The 12,880-nt window shown below is 43.4% G+C and overlaps 1 long non-coding RNA gene and 1 pseudogene across 1 annotated transcript in view; both read right to left on the bottom strand.

Moving 5' to 3' along the window:
- Positions 1 to 6,412: 6,412 nt before the first annotated feature.
- LOC108533049 (obg-like ATPase 1) lies at positions 6,413 to 7,832 on the bottom strand (annotated as a pseudogene).
- A 1,556-nt stretch (positions 7,833 to 9,388) lies between these two features.
- Positions 9,389 to 12,880, bottom strand: part of LOC108533051 (uncharacterized) — an 18,787-nt gene continuing 15,295 nt past the window's right edge. Inside the window, exon 3 of the long non-coding RNA XR_001886631.1 lies at positions 9,389 to 9,481. This is a non-coding gene — a long non-coding RNA (uncharacterized LOC108533051). The remainder of the gene's footprint in view (positions 9,482 to 12,880) is intronic.

Genomic DNA, 12,880 nt, shown 5'->3' on the forward strand with positions numbered 1-12,880 from the left:
TGAAACCCCGTCTCTACTAAAAAATACAAAAAACTAGCCGGGCTAGGTGGCGGGCGCTTGTAGTCCCAGCTACTCGGGAGGCTGAGGCAGGAGAATGGCGTAAACCCGGGAGGTGGAGCTTGCAGTGAGCTGAGATCCGGCCACTGCACTCCCGCCTGGGCGACAGAGCGAGACTCCGTCTCAAAAAAAAAAGATATGGAAGGTAACACACATAACTGTTAATAGGGCCAGGCACAGCGGCTCACACCTAGTGTAATCCCAGCATTGTGGGAGGCTGACGTGGGTGGATTGTTTGAGGTCAGGATTTCAAGACTTGTCTAGCCAACATGGCGAAATCCTGTCTCTACAAAAAAAGGAAAAAAATTATCTGGGCATGGTAACGCACGCCTGTAGTCTCAGCTACTTGGGAGGCTGAGGAACAAGAATCTCTTGAACCCAGGAGATGGAGGCTGCAAGACCATGCCACTGCATTCCAGCTTGGGTGACAGAGTGAGACCCTATCCCCTCCCCGCTCCTAAAAAGTGTTCACAGTAGTTACTACTGAAAAATGGGATTTAGGATGAACAAGATAATTTTACATTTTTTAAAATTCCCTACTAATCTGAATATTTTTATAATAAACATGTATAACTTAAGAATAGAAGTAAAAAAATATAAAGAGAGATCATATGCAGATACAACCTGAGTTTTCATTAAACTGTTTATAAGTTCAATATTTGTCTAAAAAAAATCTCTAAAATTATGCATCATAAGGTTGGATGCGGTGGCTCATACCTGTAATCTCAGCACTTTGGGAGGCCAAGGCAGGTGGCTCACTTGAGATCAGGAGTGTGAGACCAGCTGGCCAACATGGTAAAACCCCATCTCTACTAAAAATGAAAAATTAGCCGGGCTTGGTGGCCCGTGCATATAATTCCAGCTATTTGGGAGGCTGAGGCAGGAGAATTGGTTGAACCCAGGAGGCGAAGGTTGCAGTGAACCGAGATGGCACCACTGCACTCCAGTCTGGGTGACAGAGCAAGACTCTGTTTCTAAATAAATAAATAAATAAAAGTATGCATCATAAAAGTAACTTTAGGTGTATCAATTAAAATAAAGACTTCAGGCTGGGCACAGTGGCTCACACCTGTAATCTCAGCACTTTGGGAGGCTGAGGCAGGAGGGTTATATGAGCTCAAGAGTTCAAGACTAGCCTGGGCAACATAGTAAAATCCTGTCCCTATTAAAAATTTTAAAAAATCAGCCAGGTGTGGTGCTGCCTGCCTGTAGTCCCAGCTACTCTGGAGGCTGAGGTGGGAGGATTGCTTGGACCTGGTGCCCAAGGCTGCAGTGAGCCATGGTTGCACCACTGCACTCCAACCTGGGCAACAGACCAAGACCCTGTCTCAAAAAAAAAAAAAAAAAAAAAAAAAAGATTTCATAAACTTGCTGGTCAGACAGTATTAAAATTGTTAAAATTATTTTGTCAGGCTTTTAAATAACTACTTTCTATCAGTCTAGGAATTTTAAAATCTTTGACTTTAACAGATTAAAACACAAAAAAGAAATATAAGTAATAAAATATTAAATCAAAATAAAACAACAACAACAACAACAAAAAGTCCAAGAGTGCTTCCATGTTTAGCTTGCCCCCCACTCAGGTGGGAGAAAGTTCAAAAATTGCTGATCTACCAAAATAATCAATAATTTGTTTTTTTTTTTTTTTTTTTTTTTTGAGACTGAGTCTCGCTCTGTCGCCCAGGCTGGAGTGCAGTGGCCAGATCTCAGTTCACTGCAAGCTCCGCCTCCCGAGTTTACGCCATTCTCCTGCCTCAGCCTCCCGAGTAGCTGGGACTACAGGTGCTCGCCACCTCGCCCGGGTAGTTTTTTGTATTTTTTAGTAGAGAGAGGGTTTCACCGTGTTAGCCAGGATGGTCTCGATCTCCTGACCTCGTGATCCGCCCGTCTCGGCCTCCCAAAGTGCTGGGATTACAGCCGTGAGCCACCGCGCCTGGCCGGTATAATTAGTATGTTTTCATAACTTACTCGTTTTAATTCATAACTCAATGAACAATAATAGAAGTTCATTTCCATTAATTGACTATGATTATTTAGCAGTCTGCAGTGCTAGAGAAAATGTGAAAATCTAAAGCATATATATATATGTACAGTTTTTGAGACAGTGTCTTGCTCTGTCACCCAGCTGGAGTTCAGTGGTGTGATCACAGCTTACTGCAGCCTCAACCTCCCAGGCCCAAGCAGTCCTCCCACCTCAGCCTCCCAAAGTGCTGTGATTACAGGTGTGAGCCTCCATGCCTGGCCAAAAGCATATTTCTTTAAAATGCTACTGCTACGCCAGGTGCAGTGGCTCATGCCTATAATCCCAACACTTCGGGAGGCGGAGGAGGGAGGATCACCTGAGCCCAGGAGTTCCAGACCAGCCTGGGCAACATGGGGAAATCCCATCTCTACAAAACAACAACAAAAAGCCATAACAAACAAAATTAGCCAGGCTTAATCTTGAGATGATTTAAAAGTATTATAGGAGGGCTGGCCATAGTGGCTTATGCCTGTAATCCAGCCACTGGGGAGGCTGAGTGGAAGATTCCTTGAGCCCAGGAGTTTATGATCAGCCAGGGCAACATAGCGAGACAGCTCCCCCACTGCCCAGAAATAAATAAACTTACCTGGGCATGGTGGCACACACACCTGTAGTCCTAACTACTTGAGAAGCTGAGGCAGAAGCATCCCTTGCACCCAGGAGTTTAAGGATGGTCCATGCACACACTTCATCTGGGCCTGCAGTGAAATAGGCTGCTCCCTTCCTGACTGACTGGAGGGGCTGGGGGGAATCCCAGCAGGGAGAAAGCAATCCCTTCATCCCAGTTGCCAAACAGAACCTCCCACCCGCTGGATTTTCCTTCTCCCTCCATCTCTGATGGTTCTGGCTTTCCCAAACTGCTTTGGATCTTCTGATTCCTCTTGGGTTGAAGCAGACCAGTATTTTTTTTTAACAACACCCCCACTCCCCACCTGTTCCTCCCACTTCCCATGCTGCCAACTTCTTCTTCTTCTTTTATTTTTTTTAGTAGAGACGGGGTTTCATTGTGTTGACCAGGCTGGTCTTTAACTCCTGACCTCAAGTGATCTGCCCACCTCGGCCTCCCAAAGTGCTGGGATTACAGGCGTGAGCCACTGCACCCGGCCTCAATGTGATGTTTTGATACATGTACTACATGGACATTTTCTTTTCTTTTCTTTTCTTTTTTTGAGACAGAGTCTTGCTCTATTACCTAGGCTGGAGTGCAGTGGCATGGTCTTGGCTCACTGCAACCTCCACCTCCCAGGTTCAAGTGATTCTCATGCCTCAGCCTCCTGAATAGCTGAGATTACAGACATGCGCCACCACGCCCGACTAATTTTTCGTATTTTTAGTAGAGACGGGGTTTACCATGCTGGCCAGGCTGGTCTCAAACTCCCAGGCTTGTTGTACCACTGAGCCCAGCCACCACACCCAGCCAAAAAATATGAGTGGTTTTTGTTTATTGATCTTGTACCCTACAATATTGCTGTCCTTGTTTATTAGTTCTTATATAATTTTTTATTTTGACATATAATAATTGTGCTTATTTATGTGGTACAATGTGATTTTTTTTTTTTTGAGACGGAGTCTCACTCTGTCCCCTTGGCTGGAGTCCAGTGGCGCCATCTCAGCTCACTGCAACTTCCACCTCCTGGGTTCAAATGATTCTAGTGCCTTAGCCTCCCAAGTAGCTGAGATTACAGGTGTGTGCCACCACATCCAGCTAATTTTTGCATTTTTAGTAATGATGGAGTTTGACCATGTTGCCTAGGCTGGTCTCGAACTTCTGACCTCAGGTGATCTGCCCACCTCGCCCTCCGAAAGTGCTAGGATTACAGGCATGAGCCACCATGCCCAGCCTCAAGGTAATCCTATCAAAACCCCAGTTTTCTTTCTTGCAGAAATTATCAAGCTGATCCTAAAATTCAGATTAAAATACAAGAGTTGGCCAGGCATGGTGGCTCATGCCTATAATCCCAACACTTTGGGAAGCTAAGGCGGGAGAACTGCTTGAGGCCAGGAATTTGGGACCAGACTGGGCAACATAGTGAGACTCTCTACCAAAAACTACTATAACAAAATTAGAGTGGTGTGGTGGCTGGTGCCTGTAATTCCACCTATCTGGGAGACTGAGGTGGGAGGAGTGCTAGAGCCCAGGAGGTAGAGGCTGCAGTGAACCATGTTCACACCTCTGCACTTGGGCCTGGGTATCACAGTGAGACCCTGTCTCTAAAAAACAAAAAAAAAAACAAAAAAACAAAAACAAAACAAAAAAAAAAAGCAAGAGAACCTAGAACAACCACTGAAAAAAGTTGTTAAAAAAAGAAGTACAATGAATATGCTAAGAAAAAATAAAATAAATAAAAAGGAGAAAAAAATGAAGTCATATAAAATGGTCAGTTAAAACTACAAAAGGGAGAAAAATAGTGAAAGAAATACAAGGGACAGAAAATAGACAAAACAACCTTGAGAAAGAACAAAATTGAAGGACTGGCACTTCCTGATTTCAAAACAGCACTGTATTAGTCCGTTTTCATACTGCTATAAAGAACTTCCTAAGACGAGGTAATTTGTAAAGGAAAGAGGTTTAATTGACTCACAGTTCAGCATGGCTAGGGAGGCCTCAGGAAACTTACAACCAAGGTGAAGGGGAAGCAAGGCACCTTCTTCACAAGGCAGCAGGAAGAAGTGCCAAGAAAAAGGGAAAAGAGCCCCTTATAAAACAATCAGATCTTATGAGAACTCATTGTCATGAGAACAGCACGGGGAACTGCCTCCGCGATTCAATTACCTCCACCTGATCTCTCCCTTGACACATGGGGATTGTGGCAATTATGGGGATTACAATTCAAGATAAGATTTGGGTGGGGACACAAAGCCTAACCATATCAAGCACAAAGCTACAGCAATCAAGACAGTGTGGTACTGGTATAAGAACATTCAACATTCATATAGATCAATGCAATACAATTAGAGTCCAGAAATAAACCCTTACGTTCATGGTCAACTGATTTTTGACAAAGATGCCAAGAAAATTCAGTGTGAAAGAGCCTTTCAATATATGGTGCTGGGACATGTGAATTGCAAAAACATTAATTTGGACTCCTATGTCACACCATACATAAAAATAAACTCAAAATGTAAGAAGTAAAACTATACAACTTATAGAAAAAATATATGTTTAAAATTTTTATTTATTTATTTTTGGAGACAGGGTCCCACTCTGTCACCCAGGCTGGAGTGCAGAGGTGTGAACATGGTCCACTATAGCCTCCACCTCCTGAGCTCAAGCAATCCTCCCACCTCAGCCTCCTGAGTAGCCGGGACCACAGAAATATGCCGCCACTCCTGACTATTTTTTAATCTTTTTTTTTTTTTTTTTTTTTTGAGACAGGTCTCACTATTTTGCCCAGGCTAATCTTCAACTCCTGGTCTCAAGTCTCAACCTCCCAAAAGTGCTGAGATTACAGGTGTGAGCCACTATGACCCCCTAAAGTAAATTTTCTTGAGTTAGAGAATGGTTTTTTAGACACAACATTAAAAGCACAAGCAACCAAAGAAATAAATAGATAAACTGGTATTCATGAAAACTAAAAATTTTAGTGCTTCAAAAAATACCATCAAGAAAGTGCAAGTACCCACAGAATGAGAGAAAATACTCGCAAATCATATATCTGATATGGGACTTGTATTCAGAATATATTCTACAAAACTCTTACGACCCAATATTAAGATAAAACCCATAATTTTAAAAAAATGCATCTGAAAAGACATTTTTCAAAAGAAGGTATGCAAATGGACAATGAGCACACGAAAAGATTCTCAATGTCATGAGCCACCAGAGAAATGCAAATCAAAATCATTCCCGCTAGAAAGGCTATAATCAAAAAGATAGATAGCAAGTGTTAGAATATGGAGAAATAGGCACTCTCATGCACTGCAGCTGGGAATGCTAAATGGTGCAGTCACTTTGGAAAATAGTCTGGCAGTTCCTCAAAAGGTTATCATATGACCCAGCAACTTCATTCCTTGTACATATAATCATGAAAAATAAAAACATATCCACATAAAACCTTGTACATAAATGTTAGTAATAGTATTGTTCTTAACAACACAAGAACAACCTAAATGTCCATCATCTGGTGAATGATTAAACAAAATGTAGTATATCCATATGATGGAATATTATTTGACCATAAAAAGGAATGAAGTACTGATACATTCTGCAACATGAATAAACCTTGAAAGCATTAAGCTAAGTGAAAAAAGCTGGCCGGGCATGGTGGCTCATGCCTGTAATCCCAGCACTTTGGGAGGCCAAGGCAGGAGGATTGCTTGAGCCCAGGAGTTTGTTTGTTTGTTTGTTTTCCCCAAATGTTTTATTAAGTGTAGACGTCTGGAGTACTGTAAAACATGCATTATCTGTCTTCTTCGGTTGTTGAGGTGTGTTAAATTTGAAGAAGATCATATATCCATCTTCAACAATATAATTTCTGCTTTGTTGTCTATACTTCCAGCAGCCTTGACTGCATCTTCAGAACCTTCCCATTTAAAATCTTCGTATTTCATTACTTCAGCCACAATGAATCCCTTTTCAAAATCCGTGTGAATCTTTCCTGCAGCCTGAGGATCCTTAATCCCTTTCCTGATGGTCCATGCACGCACTTCATCTGGGCCTGCAGTGTATTCTAGTTGGAGTGCTGCAAACCCAGCCTTAATGATCTTTGGCAAAGCACTCGGTGTCGTGTTCGCTTCCAGTTACTTCTGTCTCTCCTCAGCACTCAATTCTTGCCAAGGCCCCACTAAAAGGAGTGACAAAGGCACCTGGGTCATACTTGTCCACCCACTCTTTAATTTCCTTCCTTCCTTCCTTCCTTCCTTCCTTCCTTCCTTCCTTCCTTCCTTCCTTCCTTCCTTCCTTCTTCTCCCTCTCTCTCTTTCTTTCTATCCTTTCTTTCTTTCTTTCTTTCTTTCGACAGAGTCTTGCTCTGTCGCCCAGGCTGGAGGGCAGTGGTGCGATCTCGGCTCACTGCAACCTCCACCTCCCGGGTTCGAGCAATTCTCCTGCCTCAGCCTCCCAAGTAGCTGGAATTACAGGCGTGCACCACTATGCCCGGCTAATTTTTGTATTTTTAGTAGAGACGGGGTTTCACCATATTGACCAGGCTGGTCTTGAACTCCTGACCTCGTGATCCACCCACCTCGGCCTCCCAAAGAGGTTTTAGTTTTTTATCTCCTCCTCTCACAGACACCTTTTCTAGTTTATCTAGTTTACCAATCATTTCCTCCTCTTTAAGCTGAAGCTCTTCATGTATTATTTCTGTATCTTCAATAGGATCTACACTTCCTTCAACATGCGTGATATCACCATCTTCAAAAGCACCTGTTAGATGAAAGATGCCATCACAGGCATTAATATGGGATTAAAAAAGAAAAAAGAAAAAGCGTTCCCCAAGCCCTGCCCATCGCGAGCTCCTTTCACAAGGCCAACAATATCCACTACATTTAGAAAGGCAGGAATTTTGCTTGCTGGTTTGTGGTACTGGCAAAGAAAGTCAAACCTTTCATCTGGCACAGGTACTCTGCTCTCATTAGGAGCAATGGTGCCGAAAGGGAAGTTTTCTGCTGAAGCCTGACTACTGGTTAATACATCAAAGAAAGTAGATTTCCCAACATTTAGCAATCCACCAATACCAATTTTCAGTGGGGTTCCAAATCTTCCAATGATTGGGGGTGGTTTAATTCCATCACCTCCTTCTTTTCAGGGCATCGTGATCGGCCTTGGCGAAGACACGGAGTCCCAGCGGCTGCGAGAGAAAGGTCCTACCGGCAGCCGGAGGCAGGGAGGAAGGAGGAGAGAATGCAGGCCCTGCACCTCTGCCAAGTACCGCGCACTTCGGCGGCAGCGGCAGCGGAACGCGAGGGCCGGGCGCCTGACGGCACCTCGAGCCCAGGAGTTTGAAACTAGCCTGGGCAACATAGCGAGACCCTGTCTCTAAAAGAAAAGGAAAAAAAAAAAAAAGGAAGAAAGAAGAAGAAGCCAGTCACAAAGCCCACATAATTATGATTCCATTTATATGAAATGTCTGCAATAGGCAAGTCCACGGAGACAGAATGTAGATTAGTGATTGCCGGGTCCTGGGGGAATGAAGGAATGGGGAACGAATGCTAACGGGTATGGAGTTTTGAGGTTGTTTTTTTTTTTTTGTAGAGAAGAAAATGTTCTAAATGGACAATGGTAAATATTACACAACTCTGTGAATATACTAAAACCCACCAAATTGTGTACTTTAAAAGGGTGAAGTCTATGCTATGTGAATATTAAAGCTGTTATTTAAAAAACACACTTGGGGTTTGTTGTCTGGTACACAGAGGTGACTTTCAGATTTGGGCTGGTGGCAAGAGGGGAAAACAACTGCAAGGGCAGCAACTGCTGCTAAAGAAACACCAGCAGTTTCTAATTTTACACTGTCCTATATTTTGCTGTGAGTTTCGTAGCTTTCGATAATGCTATACTAGAGGCCAAAACAGAAATGCCTTTTATATTTCATCATAACAGCTAAACTGGGAAATAAACTCACCAATTGCTTTTTTAAAAAGGAAATGAGCTAAAAACAACATAGATGTAAGTGGAGCTTCAATAAACCTTTGCTTAGTAAGATGGATATTTCACAAGAGAGGGAGAGTTTGGTAGTAAAAATAGTTTAAAGTGTTATGTTATTTTAAAAAGCATTTTGTTTAATTTACTGTAGATGGCCAAACATCATTTTAAAACATATGGTAAATCTGTTGGGTAGTAAAAAGAAATGACATCTTGTTTCCATTTTCTTATTCTTTCCAGTTTATCTCTTTATTGTAAATCATCTTCCATTGTGGGAGGATATTAAATTTAAATCAAACTGAGGGGGAAAAAGCAGGACTTATGTTCATAAATTCACATTTCTCTGAGTATTGCTGCCTCTTACAGCCATTTTATGAAGAATACTATGGCCTGAGTAGTTAATATTATTTAAGATTTTTCAAATTGGTCTATTCCTGGATCTAAACAAATTGGAAAATTGGCAGTTTCTTTTCTTTTCTCTCTCTTTTTTAGACAGAGTCTCCCTCTGTCACCCAGGATGGAATGAGGTGGCACAACCTTGCCTCACTGCAACCTCCATCTCCCAGGTTCAAGGGATTCTCCAACCTCAGCCTCCCCAGTAGCTGGGATTACAGGCATGCACCATCATGCCTAGCTAATTTTGTATTTTTAGTAGAGACAGAGTTTAGCCATGTTGGCCAAGCTGGTCTCAAACTACTGACCTCAGGTGATCTGCCTGCCTCAGCCTCCCAAAGTGCTGGTATAATAGGCATGAGCCACCGTGCCTGGTTGGAAGTTTCTTCTCTTCAGCAAACAGCTCTTTTTATAGGTCAAGAAACCTATTTACAAAAAGAAACCAAAAAATTACGTAATTATGATATAAACATTTTAAATAAATTGTTAATACTCTTTCATGATAAAAGATTCATGAACCTGGCCGGGCGCGGTGGCTCAAGCCTGTAATCCCAGCACTTTGGGAGGCTGAGACGGGCGGATCACGAGGTCAGGAGATCGAGACCATCTTGGCGAACACGGTGAAACCCCGTCTCTACTAAAAAAAAATACAAAAAAATAGCCGGGCGAGGTGGCGGGTGCCTGTAGTCCCAGCTACTCGGGAGGCTGAGGCAGGAGAATGGCATAAACCCGGGAGGCGGAGCTTGCAGGGAGCCGAGATCGCGCCACTGCACTCCAGCCTGGGCAACAGAGCAAGACTCTGTCTCAAAAAAAAAAAAAAAAAAAAAGATTCATGAACCAGATGAACCAGAACTGGTAAAGATTTAAGGAATGATATTAAGGTTGATTTGTTTGTTTTTGAGATGAAGCCTCATTCTGTAACCCAGGATGCAGTGCAGTGGCACGATCTCGGCTCACTGCAACCTCTGCCTCCCAGGTTCAAGTGATTCTCCTGTCTCAGCCTCCCAAGTAGCTGGGATTACAGGCGCCCCCCACCAGGCCCAGCTAATTTTTTAATTTTTAGTAGAGATGGGGTTTCGCCATGTTGGCCAGGCTGGTCCCAAACTCCTGGCCGCAAGTGATCCACCTACCTCAGCCTCCCAAAGTACTGGGATTACAGGCGTGAGCTACCGTGCCAGGACAATCTTAAGGTTGATTTGTAAAGATAAGTCATAATTAACATGTTCAGTGCTTACCATGTCTGTAGACTATTCTAAATGCTTTGCATGAGAGTGTATGTGTTACCAAAACACCAGTGGTTCAGTCTAGGTCCTGCTGCTCTCTGCACAGAAAGCCAATCACTGAAACCACGATTACTGCCAAGGAAGAAGGCTTTAATTGGGTGCTGCAGCAGAGGAACTGGGAGCTCAGTCTCAAATCCAACTCCCTGACTGACTGTAACTAGGGGTTTATGTAGCAGAAAAGAAATGTAACAATGTATAAGAAAATGCGAGGCTGGGCACAGTGCCTCATGCCTGTAATCCCAGCACTTTGGGAGGCCGAGGCAGGCACATCACCTGTGGTTTGGAGTTCAAGACCAGCCTGGCCAACATAGTGAAACCCTGTCTTTACTAAAAATACAAAAATTAGCCGGGTGTGGTGGTGCCTGTAATCCTAGCTACTCAGGAGGCCAAGGCAGGAGAATCGCTTGAATTCGGGAGGCGGAGGTTGCAGTGAGCTGAGATTGCACCACTGTACTCCAGCCTGAGCAACAAGAGTGAGATTCTGTCTGAAAAAAAAAAAAAAGAGAACAAGAACAAGAACTAGGGAGGAGCAAGGCAGCAATCATGATGAATGACGGGTCCCCGAATCTCACTGTCTGGATGTGGTGACCTGGTGAGTTTCAGTTCTTTGATAATTTTTTTGAGAGGTCTAAAGGTAGTTTTTTAAGGAAAGAACTCAGATAAAACAAATGTGGCCAGGAGCGGTGGCTCATGCCTGTAATCCCAGTACTTTGGGAGGCTGAGGCGGGTGGATCACCTGAGGTCAGGAGTTCGAGATTAGCCTGGCCAACATGGCGAAACCCTGTCTCCACTAAAAAAAAACACACACACAAAAAAAAAATTAGCCGGGCGTGGTGATGCACACCTGTAGTCCCAGCTATTTGGGAGGCTGAGGCAGAAGAATCATTTGAACCTGAGAGCCAGAGGTTGCAACCAGCCAAGATGGCACCACTGTACTCCAGCCTGGGCGACAGAGTGAGACTCTATCTAAAAAAAGAGTTAAATAAATAAACAAATAAATAAATAAGTAAAATAAAACAAGTGTAAGTTTCAAATTTAAGACCAGAAGGTCAGTTTCTTTTTCTGTTGTTGTTCCGATTTCAGTATATGTGCTGACTAAGCCGGCATAAGAAGGGTCAATTTCTATGTTTACCCCAAAAAACTTCTATGGGACTATGGTGTTGGTTTCATATATACATACATAAATACATGTATGTGCATATGAATGTGTATATACCTCACAGTTAAATAAATAAAGTCTTCACCACCACAACCCCATTAAGATGAGGACACTGAGACCAAGCAAGGTTAAATACTCTCTCCAAGCTAAACTCAAGGAAGTTTGGCATCAGAGTCCATGTTTTTAATAATTATGCTACATTAATATCAAGAGAACATTAAACCAACAAATCCTGTCTCCTTATCCGTGTTTTTTTTTTTTTTTCTTTTTTTTGAGACAGAGTCTCACTCTGTCACCCAGGCTGGAGTGCAGTGGCACAATCTCAGCTCACTGCAAGTTCTGCCTCCCAGATTTATGCCCTTCTCCTGCCTCAGTCTCCCAAGTAGCTGGGACTACGGGCGCTCGCCACCATGCCTGGCTAATTTTTTTGTATTTTTAGTAGAGATGGGGTTTCACTGTGTTAGCCAGGATGGTCTCGATCTCCTGACCTCCTGATCTGGCCGTCTTGGCCTCCCAAAGTGCTGGGATTACAGATGTGAGCCACCACGCCTGGCCCCTTATCCGTGTTTTGATACTACATTGTATAAAACACCAAGTGCTTCCTTTGGACATAAGGTACATCTAAAGTTTACTGTAAACTTCTTCTACAAGTAAAGGGGTGACTAATTTGTTTTGGAACCCTCTTTGACCTATGACAAAACTCTCTAGATTTAATGACTGATTTTAAGATTCCAAACAATTTGTCAATCTAACGTACATTACTGGTTGGATGCAGTGGCTCACGCCTGTAATCCCAGCACTTCGGGAGGCTGAGGCAGGTGAATCACCTGAGGTCAGGAGTTCGAGACCAGCCTGGCCAATATGGTGAAACACCGTCTCTACTAAAAATACAAAAGTTAGCTGGGCATGGTGGCGCAAGCCTGGAGTCCCAGCTACTCGGGAGGCTGAGGCAGGAGAATTGCTTGAACCCAGGAGGCAGAGGTTGCAGTGAGTTGAGATGGCGCCACTGCACTCCAGCCTGGACAACAGATTGAGACTCCATCTCAAAAAAATTAAAAAATAGCTTTCTGCAGCCGGGCGTGGTGGCTCACATCTGTAATCCCAGCACTTTGGGAGGCCAAGGCGGGTGGATCACAAGGTCAGGAGATCGAGACCATCCTGGCTAACACAGTGAAACCCCATCTCTACTAAAAAAAAATATATGTATATATACAAAAAAATTAGCTGGGCATGGTGGCGGGCGCCTGTAGTACCAGCTACTCAGGAGGCTGAGGCAGGAGAATGGCATGAACCCGGAAGGCGGAGCTTGCAGTGAGCCAAGATCGAGCCACTGCTCTCCAGCCTGGAGGACAGAGCGAGACCCTGTCTCAAAAAAAAAAAAA

The sequence above is a fragment of the Rhinopithecus bieti genome, unplaced genomic scaffold (genome assembly GCF_001698545.2).
Source record: "Rhinopithecus bieti isolate Rb0 unplaced genomic scaffold, ASM169854v2 scaffold_10657, whole genome shotgun sequence".
Lineage (NCBI taxonomy): Eukaryota > Metazoa > Chordata > Mammalia > Primates > Cercopithecidae > Rhinopithecus > Rhinopithecus bieti.